A 15,571-nucleotide genomic window follows, 5' to 3' on the forward strand; every position below is an offset into this window, starting at 1 on the left:
AAAGGGTCACAGCACTGGGAAGGTGAGAACTTAGGTCCTAAGAGCTTTACCGTTAGCCTTTCTCCCATCCTTCCTCAGCGGCCTTCTACAAGTGTAACTGCACTGGAGACTTTCCGGGGTCTGGTGGATGCCCTCCAGTTAAAGTAGGGGCTAGCCGGGCGGTGGTGGCGCAAGCCTTTAATCCCAGCACTGGGGAGGCAGAGGCAGACCGATCTCTGTGAGTTCGAGGTCAGCCTGGGCTATGGAGTGAGTTCCAGGACAGGCTCCAAGGCTACACAGAGAAACCCTGTCTCAAAAAGCCAAAATAAAATAAAGTAAAGTAAAGTAGGGGCTTATAGAGGTCAGGTAATAATGGGGTTTTGGCTGAAGTTCATCTGGAATTACAGATGTGGGCCACCGCATCAGTATTTTTTTTTTTTTTTTTTTTTTTTTTTTTTTTTGGTTTTTCGAGACAGGGTTTCTCTGTGTAGCTTTGCGCCTTTCCTGGAACTCACTTGGTAGCCCAGGCTGGCCTCGAACTCACAGAGATCCGCCTGGCTCTGCCTCCCGAGTGCTGGGATTAAAGGCGTGCGCCACCACCGCCCGGCAGTATTTTTTTTTGAGACAGGGTCCCTGTACATAGCCATAGAGTCGTGACGTGTTTGTGTTGTTTCATTGGAATATGAGAGATGGCCATGAGGAATGGAATGTAAACATTATAGATCTTGTGTGTCTTCTGTTTGGTTGATTGGTTGGTTGTTTTGAGACAAGGTTTCTCTATAGCCCAGGCTAACCTCAGACCAGCATGCCTAGCCCAGGCTGGCATGCCTGACTGTCTATCTTTAAAAGAAGACTTCCATTAAACATGAACTTTGGCTGGATATATACTTTTACCTTGAAGGTAATATTTTAAAGTAATTGGTGCTATTTTCTTTATTATATTATTGAAAAGTCCTCTACATTTCTGACTCCTAACTATTCAGGTTCTAGGGATTGAACCTAGGGCCTTACACTAAACAGACGCTCAACCCTGAGTCACACACACACACACACACACACACACACACACACACACACACCTGTTTTGGTTTGGTAGTTCTCTAAAAATATTTTTTCTGGGTCTGAAAAGATGACTCAGCAGTTAAAAGCATTGGCTACTCTTCCAGAGGATCCGGGTTTGATTCCAACCGCCCACAAGGAATCTAATGTCCTCTTCTGACCTTCAAGAGGAACGGGACCCACACATGCATGATGCAACACATAGGAACCTGCAGGCAAAACGCCCACACACATAAAAATAAATAAGCAAACCTAAAAACCACGACCGTTTGTCTTGGAGACATTTTCCATGAGCGATTACGACGTCTTCTATGACCGTAGCTTTTCTGGGGTGCCCTGTTCGCATGCCGGGCTGTTTGACTCGGTTAATTCACTCCTCAGAGCCTTGTCTCTGTTGACTTGAACTACTCCAGGGAGAGTTTTTCAACCTTATTTTCTAACTCCCTCTTGAAAGTATTGCTACTGCAATTCTAACTTTCAAGAACGCTTTTCTCTCTGAATATTGCTTTTGACACCCACGTATTCTCCTGTCACAGAGATGCAGTTTTATTTCATCACTCAATATTAATATAGTTTCGAGGCTTTCTCCTGTTCTTTTCTTTTTCTTTTTTTTTTTTTTTTTTTTTTTTTTTTTTTGGTTTTTCAAGACAGGGTTTCTCTGTGTAGCTTTGCGCCTTTCCTGGAACTCGCTTTGGAGACCAGGCTGGCCTCGAACTCACAGAGATCCGCCTGCCTCTGCCTCCCAAGTGCTGGGATTAAAGGCGTGCGCCACCACCACTGCCCGGCTGCTTTCTCCTGTTCTTAAAGCCGCTGATTTCCCTGAGTTGGTTCATTTTTCCTTTTCCAAAGGTGTGAACCTCCTCCCCCTACCCCCAAGTATGTGGAGTTTGGTTATCTGAGAGGGAGGGAGGGAGGGAGAGAGAGAGAGAGAGAGAGAGAGAGAGAGAGAGAGAGAGAGAGAGAGAGAGTAATCTGCATTTGTCTCCCTGAGAACCCCTCAGTGGAGTAATTGGCAGGCTCTGACACTTCACGGGGCACTGGTATCTGCAGGTCTTACTCTTACATGTATCTGTCTCTCTAGAGAGGAGTTTCTGGGAAACTTGGTTTTTTAATCTAGGGCAATGGTTCTCAACCTGTGGGTTGAATGACCCTTTCACTTACTTCATTACAATTCATAAGAGTAGCAAAACTGCAATTATGAAGTAGCAAGGAAAGTAATTTTATGGTTGGAGATCACCACAACAGGAGGAGCTGTGTGTGTGTGGTTTTTTTTTTTTTTTTTGAGATTCATTTATTTATTATGTATACAGTGTTCTGCCTGCATGCCTGCAGGCCAGAAGAGGGCACCAGATCTCATTATAAAAGGTTGGGAGCCACCCTGTGGTTGCTGGGAATTGAACTCAGAACCTTTGGAAGAGCAGCCAGTGCTCTTAACCACAGAGCCATCTCTCCAGCCAAGGAGCTGTGTTAAGGGGTCCCCACACAGCATTAGGAAGATCGAGAGCCACTGTTCTAGGGAATTGCAACTTTGTTTATTGGTTATCTGGGTCCAAGGGAGCTAGCCTGCTGCCTAGCCCATTCACTCTGGAGGCTATCATTCGTTCACAGCTTTGAGTAGGGTTTGTTGATTTCCTCCCCTGCACCCGCCCCCCAAACCTTCAGTTTCCAGCTGCACATGGTGAGTCTCTTGTCATCTATAGGCAGGATAGGGAAAAGAAGTCTAGAGATAAAGGTTCCTATTTGTTTAGACAAGGTCTCACTCTGTAGCCCAGGATGGCCTCAAACTTGTGGTAATCCTCCTGCTTCAGACTCCCGGGTACTGCTGGGATTACAGGTGTCCACTGGCATTCCCCATTCCAAGAGTGCCGGGCAAAGACTGCACTCGGCCACAGACCCCATGTGAGCCTCTCTATGGCTTCCCTCAGCTGTGACGTCATCCCCCTCTGCCTCACTTAACGGTGCTTCCAGAGTTTGTAACCTAACACAAGGCAGAGCTGACGGTTACCCCGAGGGGAAGGTGGTGTATGCCTATTTGAATTCCTACATCAAAGTAAATCTCCATAAAGATTCCAAGTTGAAAAATAAAACCATTGGGCAGTGGTGGCGACACCTTTAATCCCAGCACTCGGGAGGCAGAGGCAGGCGGATCTCTGTGAGTTCGAGGCCAGCCTGGGCTACCAAGTGAGCTCCAGGAAAGGCGCAAAGCTACACAGAGAAACCCTGTCTCGAAAAAAACCAAAAAAAAAAAATAAATAAATAAAAATAAATAAATAAATAAATAAATAAATAAATAAAACCATAGTCACTGTGTGTGTGTGTGGGGGGAGATAGGATGTGCGTGTCAGGGAAATGAGGTACGTGTGGTGGGGAATAGGGAGAGTGAGAGGTTGTGGTGTGTGGGTGGGGTGTGTACATTTGTATGTGTGTGGGTAGGGGTGTGGGGGGTGAGGATAGAGTGTATGGGGGGAGGGGGGGAGGTGTGTTTCAGTCAGAAAAGTGTTTGTCTTCTAAGTAAAGACTAAGCCATAAATACTTTCTCTCTATAAACTCCCAGGAGTCTCTTAAAATATTTGACTTCCCTTCCCCCTACTTTTTTCATTTAAAAAGTGTGTGTGTGTTTTAATTACTATTTGGTTGTCGTGATAAAATACCATGACCAGGGGCTGGGAAAGATGGCTCAGCAGTTAAGAGCACTGGCTGTTCTTGCAAAGGACCCAGGTTCATTTCCCAGCACCCACATGGCAGCTCACAACTGTCTGTAACTCCATCCAGTTCCAGGTGATCCAACACCCTCACCCAGACAGATGTGCAGGTGAAACACCAATGTATGTAAAAATAAATTTGGGATTGGGGATTTAGTTCAGTGGTAGAGCACTTGCCTAGCAAGCGCAAGGCCCTGGTTTCAGTCCTCAGCTTGGAAAAAAATAAATAAATAAATAAATAAATAAATAAATAAATAAATAAATAAATAAATAAATTTAAAAAAAAATCACAACCAAGGCACCTTATAGAAAGAAGGGTGGGGGGCTGGTGAGATGGTTCAGTGGTTAAGAGCACCAACTGCTCTTCCAGAGGTCTTGAGTTCAATTCCCAGCAACCACATGGTGGCTCACAACTATCTATAATGAGATCTGGTGCCCTCTTCTGTATACATAATAAATAAATAAATCTTTAAAAAAAAAAAAAGAAAGAAGGGTTTATTTGGTTTCAGAGAGTAAGTCTACTAGTCAGGTTTCTCTAGAGGAAAAGAACTTATAGAATGAATCTATAGAGAGAGAAAAAGGGGATTTATTAGAAGGGCTCACAGGCTGTGGTCGAGCTAGTCCAACAATGGCTCTCTACCCAATGAAAGGTCCAAGAGTGCAGTAGTTGTCCAGTCCATGAGGCTGGATGTCTCAGCTGGCCTTCAGTGTGCACTGGAACCCCGAAGAGGCTCTAATGTCAGTGAGGAACGGACGTGCTAGCCAGAGTGAGCGCAAACAGGCAAAGAAAGAGCAAGCTTCCTTCTGCTACATCCTTTATACAGGCTGCCAGGAGCAGGTGTGTCCAGATTAAAAGTGGATCTTCCCACCTCAAAGGATTTAATTAAGAAAAAAAAAAAAAAAAAAAAAACACCTCACAGGTGTGCCTAGCCCTTGAGTTTTAGTTAATTCAGTCGTAGTCAAGGTGACAGTCAAGAAGAACCATCCCGAGCCGGGCGGTGGTGGCGCACGCCTTTAATCCCAGCACTCGGGAGGCAGAGCCAGGCGGATCTCTGTGAGTTCGAGGCCAGCCTGGGCTACCAAGTGAGTACCAGGAAAAGGCACAAAGCTACACAGAGAAACCCTGTCTCGAAAAAAAAAAAAAAAAAAAAAAAAAAAGAAGAACCATCCCAGTAAGAGTCCATCATGACCAGGCATGGCAGCAGGTGGCGGGGGTGTGTGTGTGGGGCAGGCTGAGAGAGAACATCCCCAATTGTGAGCACAAAGAGAGCAAGCTAAAAGTGGGGGAGGCCACATAACCTCAGAGCCCGACCTCAGCGACACAGTGACATTCTTGTGACCGCCTTCCTCCAGCAGTACTGCACCTCCTAGGACGTCCCAAACAGTGCTACCAACTGGGGACCGAGTGTTCAAATGCCTGAGCCTGTGGAGGACAGTTCTCATATGTGTATGAGCATGATGTGTATGTGTGCAGTGTGCTCATGTGTGTGCGTGTGTGTTGGTGCATACGTGTGTATGCGGAAGCCAGAGAACAACTTCCGGTGTTCCTCAGGCATGCCCACCTTGTTTCCCACACAATCTCTCATTGGCCTGGTACTCATCAAGTAGGCGGGGCCCCAGAGATCTACCGCTCTCCACCTCCCCATCCCTGAGATTACTGTTTAATGCCACTGTGCCTGGCTTCCTCCTACTCACATGGATCATGTGACTCAAATTTAGGTCCTCCAAGCACTGCTTTCTGATGTATCTCCCTTGTGGGGTGTTTACCCACCAACCCCACAGCTCCCCAGAGTTTTCTTGAGTGCGAGCAGCAGGAAATATTAGATAGAAGGATTTATTGCGGAGATAAACAGATAGAAAATAAAGGATAGCCTCGAGAGGGCCTGGAACCTATTCCAACGGGCCCGGACTGTCTCTGGTCCAGGGTTTTTATAGAGACACCAAGGGGTGGAGCAAAAGACCTCCTCCCCCAGCACAGCCAAGTGCAGACCATCTCAGACACCTGCACTCAGGCCGGTGGTCCTGATCATCCTCTATTCGGACCTGCTGGGTAAAGCCACGAGGAACCCGAGAACGGGCTCCCACACTCCCTAGTGCCTCATTCTGTATATTTTTTTTGTAGTTTAGCTTTGGCATGCACATGAGTGTGAGTGTGTGTGTGTGTTAGAGAAAGTTGAGTGAGAAGGTGGGCAGTAGGACTGTGGATGTAGTTCCTCTGGAAGAGCGTTTGGCTAGCATATGTGAAGCCTGAGGTGCTGTGGGATGTCGTTCTGTACGCTGTGGATATCTGCTACTCTCATTGGCTAATAGATAAAGCTGCATTGGCCTATGGCAGGGCAGGAAAATCCAAGAGAGCTCGTGGAAGGAGAAAGAAGGGTAGGAGGAGATGCCAGCCACTGCCCAAGGAGCAGCAGATGCCAGCAGACCATAATGCCATGGCCACGTGGCAACTTATAGATGAATAAAAATGGGTTAAGTTGAAAGAGCTAGCTAGCAAGAAGCCCGCCATAGACCATCCAGTTAGTATTAATATAAGCCTCTGAGTGATTATTTTATAATCGGCTATGAGTCGTGGGTGAGAGAGATTTGTCCTGACCACGGGCCGGGAGGGACACAGGAAATATTCCAGCTCACTGAGGTTCAGTTCCAACCACCACAGAAAACAACAGAGACAGGTAGAGAGAAGGAGCTCCGGATTTGTGTCTGGTTTGTGGAGATTGCAATCCAAGTTCAATCACGTGACTGAGAATCCTTCCCTAAGGCTCAGGACGTCCATTTCTTCATTGATGTAGGAAGCGGGGCTGAGCTAATGCTCTCTGAGACAGATCATTTCTTGTTCTAACATAAAACTCCTCTCCTGGGCGAGGGGCATAGCTCAGTAGTAGAGTGTACAATACAAGGTCCTGGGTTCTATTCCCCATCACCTCTATAGAGAGGGTATGTGGGGAACAGAAACTGAAACAAACCGTCTTCCATGGTCCTAGTTAGTGTTCTACCACTGCGAAGAGACGCGATGACCACAGCAACTTCATAAAGGAAGACATTTCATTGTGGGTGGCTTACAGGTCGGGAGGTTTAGCTCCTTATTGTCATGGCAGGAAGCATGGCAGCGTGTAGGCAGACATGGTGCCGGAGAGGAGCTGAGAGTTCTACATCTGGATCAGCAGGTAACAGGAAGAGAGCATGGCATTGAAGCTGGCTTGAGCATTTGAACCCTCAAAGCCTGCCCCCAGGTGACTCACTGCCTCCAAAAAGTCCACACCTATTCCAACAAGGCCACACCTCCCTATGAGCCTAGAGGGTGGGGGTGGGGGGACATTTTCATTCAGACCACCACAGCCATGAAGTGCGTTTATTTCCCTGGGAAGTGGTGGTGCATGCCTTTAATCCCAGCACTCAGGAGGCAGAGGCAGGTGGAGCTCTGTGAGTTCGAGGCCAGCCTGGTCTACAGAGTGAGATCCAGGACAGCCAAGGCTACACACAGAAACCCTGTCTCAAAAAACAAAGCAGAAGCCATTTGGGCAAAAGCAGATACTATGTGACACACTGCAGTTCCTAACACAACTATGATGAACAAGTATCGAATGGAGAGGTGGAAAGGATGGAAGAGCGGAGCGGTGAACGTGTGGAGAGAGGCTGACCTAGAGACTGGACTGGGGTGACTGTGTAAGAGAAGGCTGCAGTGGATGAGGGACATGTCCTTGCTGAGTATGCTCGACAGGGTGGTATACAGAAGCCTGGATCTTTTGCAGACTTGGCCCCCAACACGCTGCCCATCCACACAATTGCCCTGGTTCTGGGCACTGACAGGATGTCCAAGATGAAGAAGGGTCCATTTTCTGGATTGGACCTCCTCGGGAGACCTCGATGGTCCGTGCTGTACCTGGAGGCCACATTGTTGGTATCTGTGGTCCGTTGCCCCAGATACCATATTGAAGCCTGAGGTCCATGTGGACGTCCAGGGTCCTACAGCAGCCAGGGGCCATGTTAATGGGAGTGGCCTGTGCAGCAACCTGCGGGCCATGTTGGTGTCTGTGGGCAGTGCTGTGGCCTATGGCTGTGTCTGGGTCAGTGGTCCTGTTTCAGCCAGGGGCCAAGTTGATGTCTGTGGCCAATGTCAACCACCAAGGGCCATGAGGATATCTGTGGTCTGTGCTGCTACCTGAAACCATGTTGATGTCCTTGGCCTGTGCTGCCCCCAGGGGCTATGATGGTGTCCACGGCCTGTGCTGCAGCAGAGGACCGTGCTGATGTCTGTGTTCTGTACCGCCACCGGAGACCATGTTGTGGTCCACGGCACGTGATGATGCCGGAGATCATATGGATGTCCGCGGTCCTTGCTCCCGCTGACTGTAAAGGGCAAGGAAGCGACTCTGGGTGTGATATTGATGACTGCAGATGCACAGTTGAGAAAGAGGGACATAGAAGGCTTCTGTGATAACCCCTAACCCAGCCCCACCCCCACCCCCAAATAAAGTAACAGCCTAAACAGGAAGTCATCAAAGAGAACTCTTAGAAAGTGGGATGAGGATGCTGAAGTGTAGCTCCACATTGATGGCATCTGTCACGGGTACAGGCGGGGTAGGACTCAGTTATCTGCAAGGGGCCGGCCATGGTGAGTTTGACCATGCTCCAGTGGTCAAAAATAAATACCCAGTATATGGGTAACTCAAATTGGACGTGGCTTTTTTTTTTTGAGGGGGTGGGGGCCGGGGAGGTCACAAAGGTAAGGGGGTGGGCATGGGAGGATCTGGAAGTGAGTGTAATCAGGGTTCATGATGTGAAATTCCCAAATAATCAAATAAAATTATTCTTTTCAAAAGTGTGTGTTTGGGTCTGGAGAGCTGGCTCGATTGGTTAAAACACTTGTTGCTCTTGCAGAGGACCTGGGCTTGATTCCTAGAACCTTTATGGCGGCTCACGACCGTCCCTAACTTCAATTCCAGAGGATCAAAGGCCCTCTTCTGACCTCCCTAGGCACCAGACATACACATGGTGCACAGACATACACGAAGGCAAAACACTTGATGTTTACGGATGCGTTTGGTGGTATGAACCTGGGAGACTGGGGCCTGAAAATGAGGCGGACTAAAGTCTCATTCAATAGCCCACTTTATTCAGAGCATCAACAATTCATACTCTGAGGGTTAAGAAGAACCACCTGAGTGAGGAGGTGTGCAGTCACAAGGACAAGCCACACGTGGCAAAAACATGTTTTCCCACAGAGCCACATGACTAACAACAGCTGAGGTAAACTCACTCCTGTCCGCTACACCTGGAGGAGCAGGAAAACACATTCCAAGAATAATTCTGTGTCCCGAAGAAACTGAGGTCACAAGACTCTTGTTTTCTTGGAGTTTTCTCCCAAACACTCAACATTCTCACAGGACTCCATTCTTGGACTGTGTTCTGACAACTCATTAACATAAAATAAAATAAACCTTTAAAAAAATGTAAAAGAGTATTTCATTCTGTAAGCCCAGATTCAGTTTGTCCTATATGGGGCAGGGCTGGGCGTCACTCACCTGACATGTATGAAGCCCTGGTACCCAGCCCCAGTGATTCCTAAATTGGGTGTGATGGTACACCCAGCCCTCAGAAGTAGGAGGCAAGAGGTTAAGAAGTTCCAGGTCATTCTCAGCTACCTAGAGTTCAAGTAGCCTCACAAAGACAACCTGGGACAAGAGCCCCAGCCTGGCTCAGAGCAGCCTCTGAGGTCCCTCATGAATGTTGCCTCCACCTGTCCACAAGTGTTAGTCAGGGTTCTCTAGCGTCACAGAATCTCTATTCAAAAAGGGGATTCATTGGAATGCCTTATGGACTGCAGTCCAGCTAACCCAACAATGGCTAGTTGTGAACAGAAAATCCAAGAATCTAGTAGTTGCTCAGTCGTCCCTCGAGGGTGGATGTCTCCCTGGTCTTCAGGGAAATGGATGATGGAATCCTGAAGAAGTCCGCTCCAATGCCAGTGAAGGAATGGTTGTGCTAACAAGAGCACGCAGGCACAGCCAAGCTTCCTTCTTCCATGTCCTTGTCCAGCAGAAGGTGTGGCCCAGATTAAAGGTGTGTCTTCCTGCCTCAAGATCTAGAATAAAGGTGTGGGTCTTCTTCCTACCTCAAAGGGCCAGACTAGAAGTGGATTCACCCACTTCAAACCAAGCAGAAAATCTCTCACAGGTGTGCCCTGCCTTTCTGGATCGTAGTTCATTCCAGATACAGTCAAGTTGACAACCAAGAACAGCCACCATAGCAAGCATGGGGAATATCTTTGCAAACTTCTTCAAGGGCCATTTTGGCAAAATGAAATGCACCTACCTTCTCATGGTAGGCCTGACTACCGCAGGAAATACAGCAGCTCTGTACAAATGGAAGCTGGCTGAAATAGGGACCACCATTCCCATTGCTGGGTTCCACCTGGAGGCCACTGAGTACAATAACATCATCTTCACTGTGTGGGATGCGGGTGACTTCAGGACAAGGTCCCGCTAATGTGGTACCCCTACTTCCAGAACACTCAACATTTGATCTTTCGACAGAAATGGCAGAGAGTGTGTGAATGAGGTCCATGAGAATGCTGGCCAAGGACGGGCTCTAAGATGCTGTTCTCCTGGTGTTTGCCAACCAGCAGGACCTCACAATGCCAAGAACGTGGCCCAAATCACGGCTAGGCTGGGGTTCCCCTCTCAGCACCACGGGGACAGGGACATTCAGATCACCTGTGCCACCAGCGTTTCTGGGCTCTATGAAGGACCAGACTAGCTGTCTGGCCAGCTCGGGAACCATACTGCTCCTTCCTCACATCCTCCTCTCTGTCTTCTGCTCTCTTTTCATGTGGCAAATGATGTGACTCTGTGGTCCATTGAGGCAGTTTTAGGTATGCTCATGCATTACTATATAGCTGCTGCTGTTTCTTCTTCTTCTTCTTCTTCTTCTTCTTCTTCTTCTTCTTCTTCTTCTTCTTCTTCTTCTTCTTCTTCTTCTTCTTCTTCTTCTTCTTCTTCTTCTTCTATTGTAAAAAGCAAAGTCAACTCACTATTGGTGCCCAAAAGGGATTTTGGGGTCTGAGTGCTTGGCCTCTGGGAGCCAATGGGCTGAAGATTGGTATGGGAAGCTGTTTGCTGGTTGTTTTTTTGAACCAAACTCCATGCATTAAAAAAAATAATAATTAAAAAGACAAGACAACCAGGGGCCAGGGAGAAGGGTCAGCAGTCAAGAAGGCTCATTGCTCTCTGCGGTGGAAGCTGCCAGGCTTCTCACAACTGCCAGACAACTCCAGCTCCAGGGGATAACAGCGCCCGTTTCTGAACTCTGTAGGCAAATACACACACACACACACACACACACACACACACACACACACACACACACACAAATGAAAACAAATCTGTAAGACGATGCTAAAAAGCTGGTCATGGTCCAGCATGCTTTTAATTCCAGCACTTGAGGGGCAGAAAGAGGCAGAAGGGTCTCTGTGAGTTCAAGGCCAGCCTGATCTACACAGTGAGTTCCAGGAGAGCTAAGACTACAAAAAGAGAAATCCTGTCTCAAATAAATAGATGAGAATGAGTGAATAAACAAACAAACAAATAAATAAATAGAAATAAAGCAATGCTAGATGTTGTAGGGTATTCACTGGAGAAGTATGCTCAGACATGGATTTAAGCCAATAGGAAGTCTTTATTAGCTGGCCAGGTGTTCAGTATCCCAGGGTATCCCTAAGCCTTTCTCACGATGAGCTTTTAAGCACAAAATCATGTTCTGGGTTGCCATGCTTCAGTTAACAAGAACAGTTAGCCAGAAGCAGAACTACAGAAGCTAAAAAGCAAGGTTAGTACATTTTGAGACTTTCCCAGAACTATGTGGCCTTTGATGGAGTAGGTCTTTGTTTTAGTTTTGGCAGGTGGTGCTGTCTACATGCTGGGTTTTACAGCCTGAGTGGTACCTCCATCATGGAGTCAGTTGTGCTAAGGTCTGGGGTTCTGCTACAGCAGACAAGAAAACTTGAATATACAGAAGGGGGACTGTGCCTAGCATAGCTTTTGCTGTATAGCCTGGAGCTAGTCCACGGGATTAGCTATTTCCCTGTGGGAATTAACTACCATCCACAGCATGGTCACAATGGCGCCCTCGTGACTGGCCTGTCTTTGAGTCACCTGCATTCTATAGCACGGTGCTTGTATTCATGCTCACATGGTCACCCAGGGGTGAGCTGGAGACCTCTGTGGGGTGCAGGGCCCAGCCTTGTTTTTGATTGGTGAATGATTGGGCCGCAGAATTTCCAGCTTGCTCTTGGATCCACTTGGGCATGCTGCCAGGAGACCCGAGTCTCACCTGCATGAACATATGCAAGCTGGGAGGGTAGTCCACTCGGGGCCAGATCTCTGAGTGCGCTCGCTCTACCTGTGAAGTAGCTTCTTCCCTCCGTCTGAGCGAGTCTGATTTACTGGCTGTCTTAGGGTTTCTATTGCTGTGCAGAGACACCATGACCACAGCAACTCTTAGAAAGGAAAACATTTAATTGAGGTGGCCCACTTACAGTTGCAGAGGTTTAGTCCATTATTATGGAAGGACATGGTGGCATGCAGGTAGACATGGTGCTGGAGAAGGAGCTAAGAGTTCTACATCATGATCTGCAGGTAACAGGAAGTGAACTCTGTCACTGGGAGTGGCTTCAGCATATATGAGACCTCAAAGGCCACCCCCACAGTGACACACTTCTTCCAACAAGGCCATACCTACTCCAACATGGCCACACCTCCTAATAGTGCCATTGCCTATGGGGGCTATTTTCTTCCAAACCACCACATGGACCAAGGATGACTTCTAATTTTTTCTTTTGTATATACTAAGCATCTAAGAAGCTGGAGCTGTTACACTTAGCAGGGAAACTATAGGCAGGGTTTTCTGTCCCACCAGCCACACAGAGTGGCACTATTAGGAGGTGTGGCCATGTTGGAATAGGTATGGCCTTATTGGAGGAAGTGTGTCACTGTGGCAGTGGCCTTTGAGATCTCATATATGATCAAGCCACTCCCAGTGATAACCACACAGAGACTTACTGTTAATTATAAACGCCTGGCCAATAGCTTAGACTTGTTACTAACTAGCTCTTACAACTTAAATTAACCCATATTTTTTTTTTGTTGTTGTTGTTGTTTTGTTTTTTGAGACAGGGTTTCTCTGTGTAGCTTTGCGCCTTTCCTGGGACTCACTTGGTAGCCTAGGCTGGTCTCGAACTCACAGAGATCTGCCTGGCTCTGCCTCCCGAGTGCTGGGATTAAAGGCGTGCGCCACCACCGCCCAGCTCTTTTTTTTTTTTTTAAGATGTATTTATTTATTATGTATTTAGTGTTCTGTCTGCATGTATGCCTGCAGACCAGAAGGGGGCAACAGATCTCATTAAGGATGGTTGTGAGCCACCATGTGGGTGCTGGGAATTGAACTCAGGTCCCCTGGAAGAGCAGCCAATGCTCTTAACCACTGAGCCATCTCTCCAGCCCTAACCCATATTTCTTCTCTACGCTCTACCATGTGGCAGTGGCAGTAGCTTTTCTCAGCATAGCATGCTCATCTTCTGCTTCCTCTGCGTCTCCTGGTAACTCTCCCCTCCTTCTTCCCTGCGCTCTTTTTGTCTGGAAGTCCCACCTAACCTCTACCTGCCTAACTATTGGCCATTTAGCCCTTTAATAAACCAATCCGGGTGACAAATCTTCACAGTGCACAAAGGGATGATTCCACAGCAGCAAACCTCGGAACTGGTTTACTTGGGCATCGTCATGAACCCTTCCACTGATTTCAGTAAACAATTAGTAATCAACCAATAGGCAGACAGGACACCTTTGCAATCTTTTCCTCTTCATTCAATAACCTAGAGGTGCCTCTGGTAACCTGCATCACTCTGTTTACCCTGCAGACAGCTATCCAAACCTGAGCATCTGCCCTCATTGCCCCAGCTAATGTTCCTCTTGGTCTTACCACCCGACCACTTGAAGCTACTAAGTCATCTTGGATGGCTAAAGCGACATTCCAGGAACCAGGAACCTGCTGTCTTATTAGGGACATGCCTGTCACAGATGTCATAGGTCAACACCCTCACTTTTGCTGTTCACCATCCCCTCCCTGATTTCTGACACACTGATCGCCTTGTCTTCTGGAAGCAGTGTGGCAACTCACAGACCTGTGCTGGCTTCGATTTTCACACGGTTGACCTCTGGGTACCTAATTTCCTGTGATGAATCAATCCCTGTAGGTCTTACCTTGCTGTGATTTACCAAACACACAGGGATGACTAGGGAGCAGCCATAAAGTCGTTAAGTAAGAGCGGGGATGTGATGAAACCAAGGTTTTAGGAAGATTAACCAGCAATTAACGAGGAGGCCCAGCGTCTGAAGTCAGCAAGGTCATCTAGAGAACACTCATGGTAATGACAGTTCAGGGGTGTAGATGTCACTGTATTATCTCTTGTAATCCTCACATCCTCTGAGAGAGGATCTGAGAAACAGGCTGGCTGGGCTGGTGAAAGCATCTTCTCCACGTTACATCTGGCATGTCACATCTGGTGCGTCACAGGTGTGTGGCTACCATTTGAATGAAAACCGCCCTAGAGAAAGCTAGGGCTTGGGACACAGGTTCTCTCGAGGTGTACTGAAACAAAGTACTCGAAGGCTCGAAGCCTGTGGAACTGGGGCACTGCTGTGGTGCTGGAGGAAGAAATGGCTAAAAGAGGCTGCCAAGAACCAGAGTCTGAGCCGGGCGGTGGTGGCGGCGCACGCCTTTAATCCCAGCACTTGGGAGGCTGAGCCAGGAGGATCTCTGTGAGTTCCATGCCAGTCTGGACTACAGAGTGTGACCCTGCCTCAAAAACAAAAACAGACAAACAAACAGAAACCAGTCTGTTTTCTGGGTCAGTGAGAGAGCCTGGGGTGGGGTGAGATGCTGCATTTGTGTCTGGGATGTTGCTAACTCCTCAGACCCCACGTGACCAAAGAGAAATGCCTCACAGTCAGCTGAACACTGGTACCAGGAGGTAGCCAAGGGTGTCTTGCAGGGAGAGCTACATGTGTGAGCCTAGTTACCTCAGATGTAGTAGGGTGGATAGTGGAAACAAGCTTCCTCAACTAGAGAGGGAAGCCAAAAGAGACTCTAAGAACGGGCTGGCCTGGGACGGGCACCATTGGGGCAGAAGGAGAAACGCAGCAAAAGCTTGTGTAGTGTCTCCATTTTAATCGAGGAAAAGCCGAGCAAAGAGAGGAGCTTCAGGAAGGCGCACAGGTGAGAAAAAAAAATACCTCACCGCTGCCACTCGGAACAGTGGGGGCTGCTAGTCTTGACTTTCCAGCAGTCTTTTGTCATTTTGTTTTTGATCGTGTAGTTTTGTTTTGTTTGAAACACTGTTTCACGTAGTCCAGGTTGGCCTCAAACTCCCCGTGTAGCAGAGGATCACCTTAAATTCATCCTCCTGCCTCTACGTCCCAGTGCTAGGATCACAGGCAGGGCTCACCACACCCAGTTTACTGTAAGTCAGGCAAGCAACTGGACCACAACTGGACAGCTGGTGGAGCACCAGCCTAACTCTAGATGTCCACCAGGGGGCGTCAGGACTCAGGACTCCTCGGTATTTCCTTTACGAACATAGCCCATGTTGACCTCAGGGTTTATAATCTTTCGACTCTGCTGGCTCTTACTCCATCTGGGCAGAGGAGGCAGGCACGTGGGAGAAGCTGGCGGCAAACTGCTCCTCCCTATGCCCTAGTAAGGTTTTGAAAACTGAATTCCCCGGGGGTGTGTGAACAGGGCCCGCTGAGCGGCTCCCAGGAGCTCTGACCTAGTGA

At 48.0% G+C, this 15,571-nt stretch overlaps 1 pseudogene; it reads left to right on the plus strand.

Moving 5' to 3' along the window:
- Window positions 1-9,988: 9,988 nt before the first annotated feature.
- Window positions 9,989-13,697, plus strand: LOC121821812 (ADP-ribosylation factor 1 pseudogene; annotated as a pseudogene).
- The last annotated feature ends 1,874 nt before the right edge of the window (window positions 13,698-15,571 follow it).

The sequence above is a fragment of the Peromyscus maniculatus genome, chromosome 12 (assembly GCF_049852395.1).
Source record: "Peromyscus maniculatus bairdii isolate BWxNUB_F1_BW_parent chromosome 12, HU_Pman_BW_mat_3.1, whole genome shotgun sequence".
Lineage (NCBI taxonomy): Eukaryota > Metazoa > Chordata > Mammalia > Rodentia > Cricetidae > Peromyscus > Peromyscus maniculatus.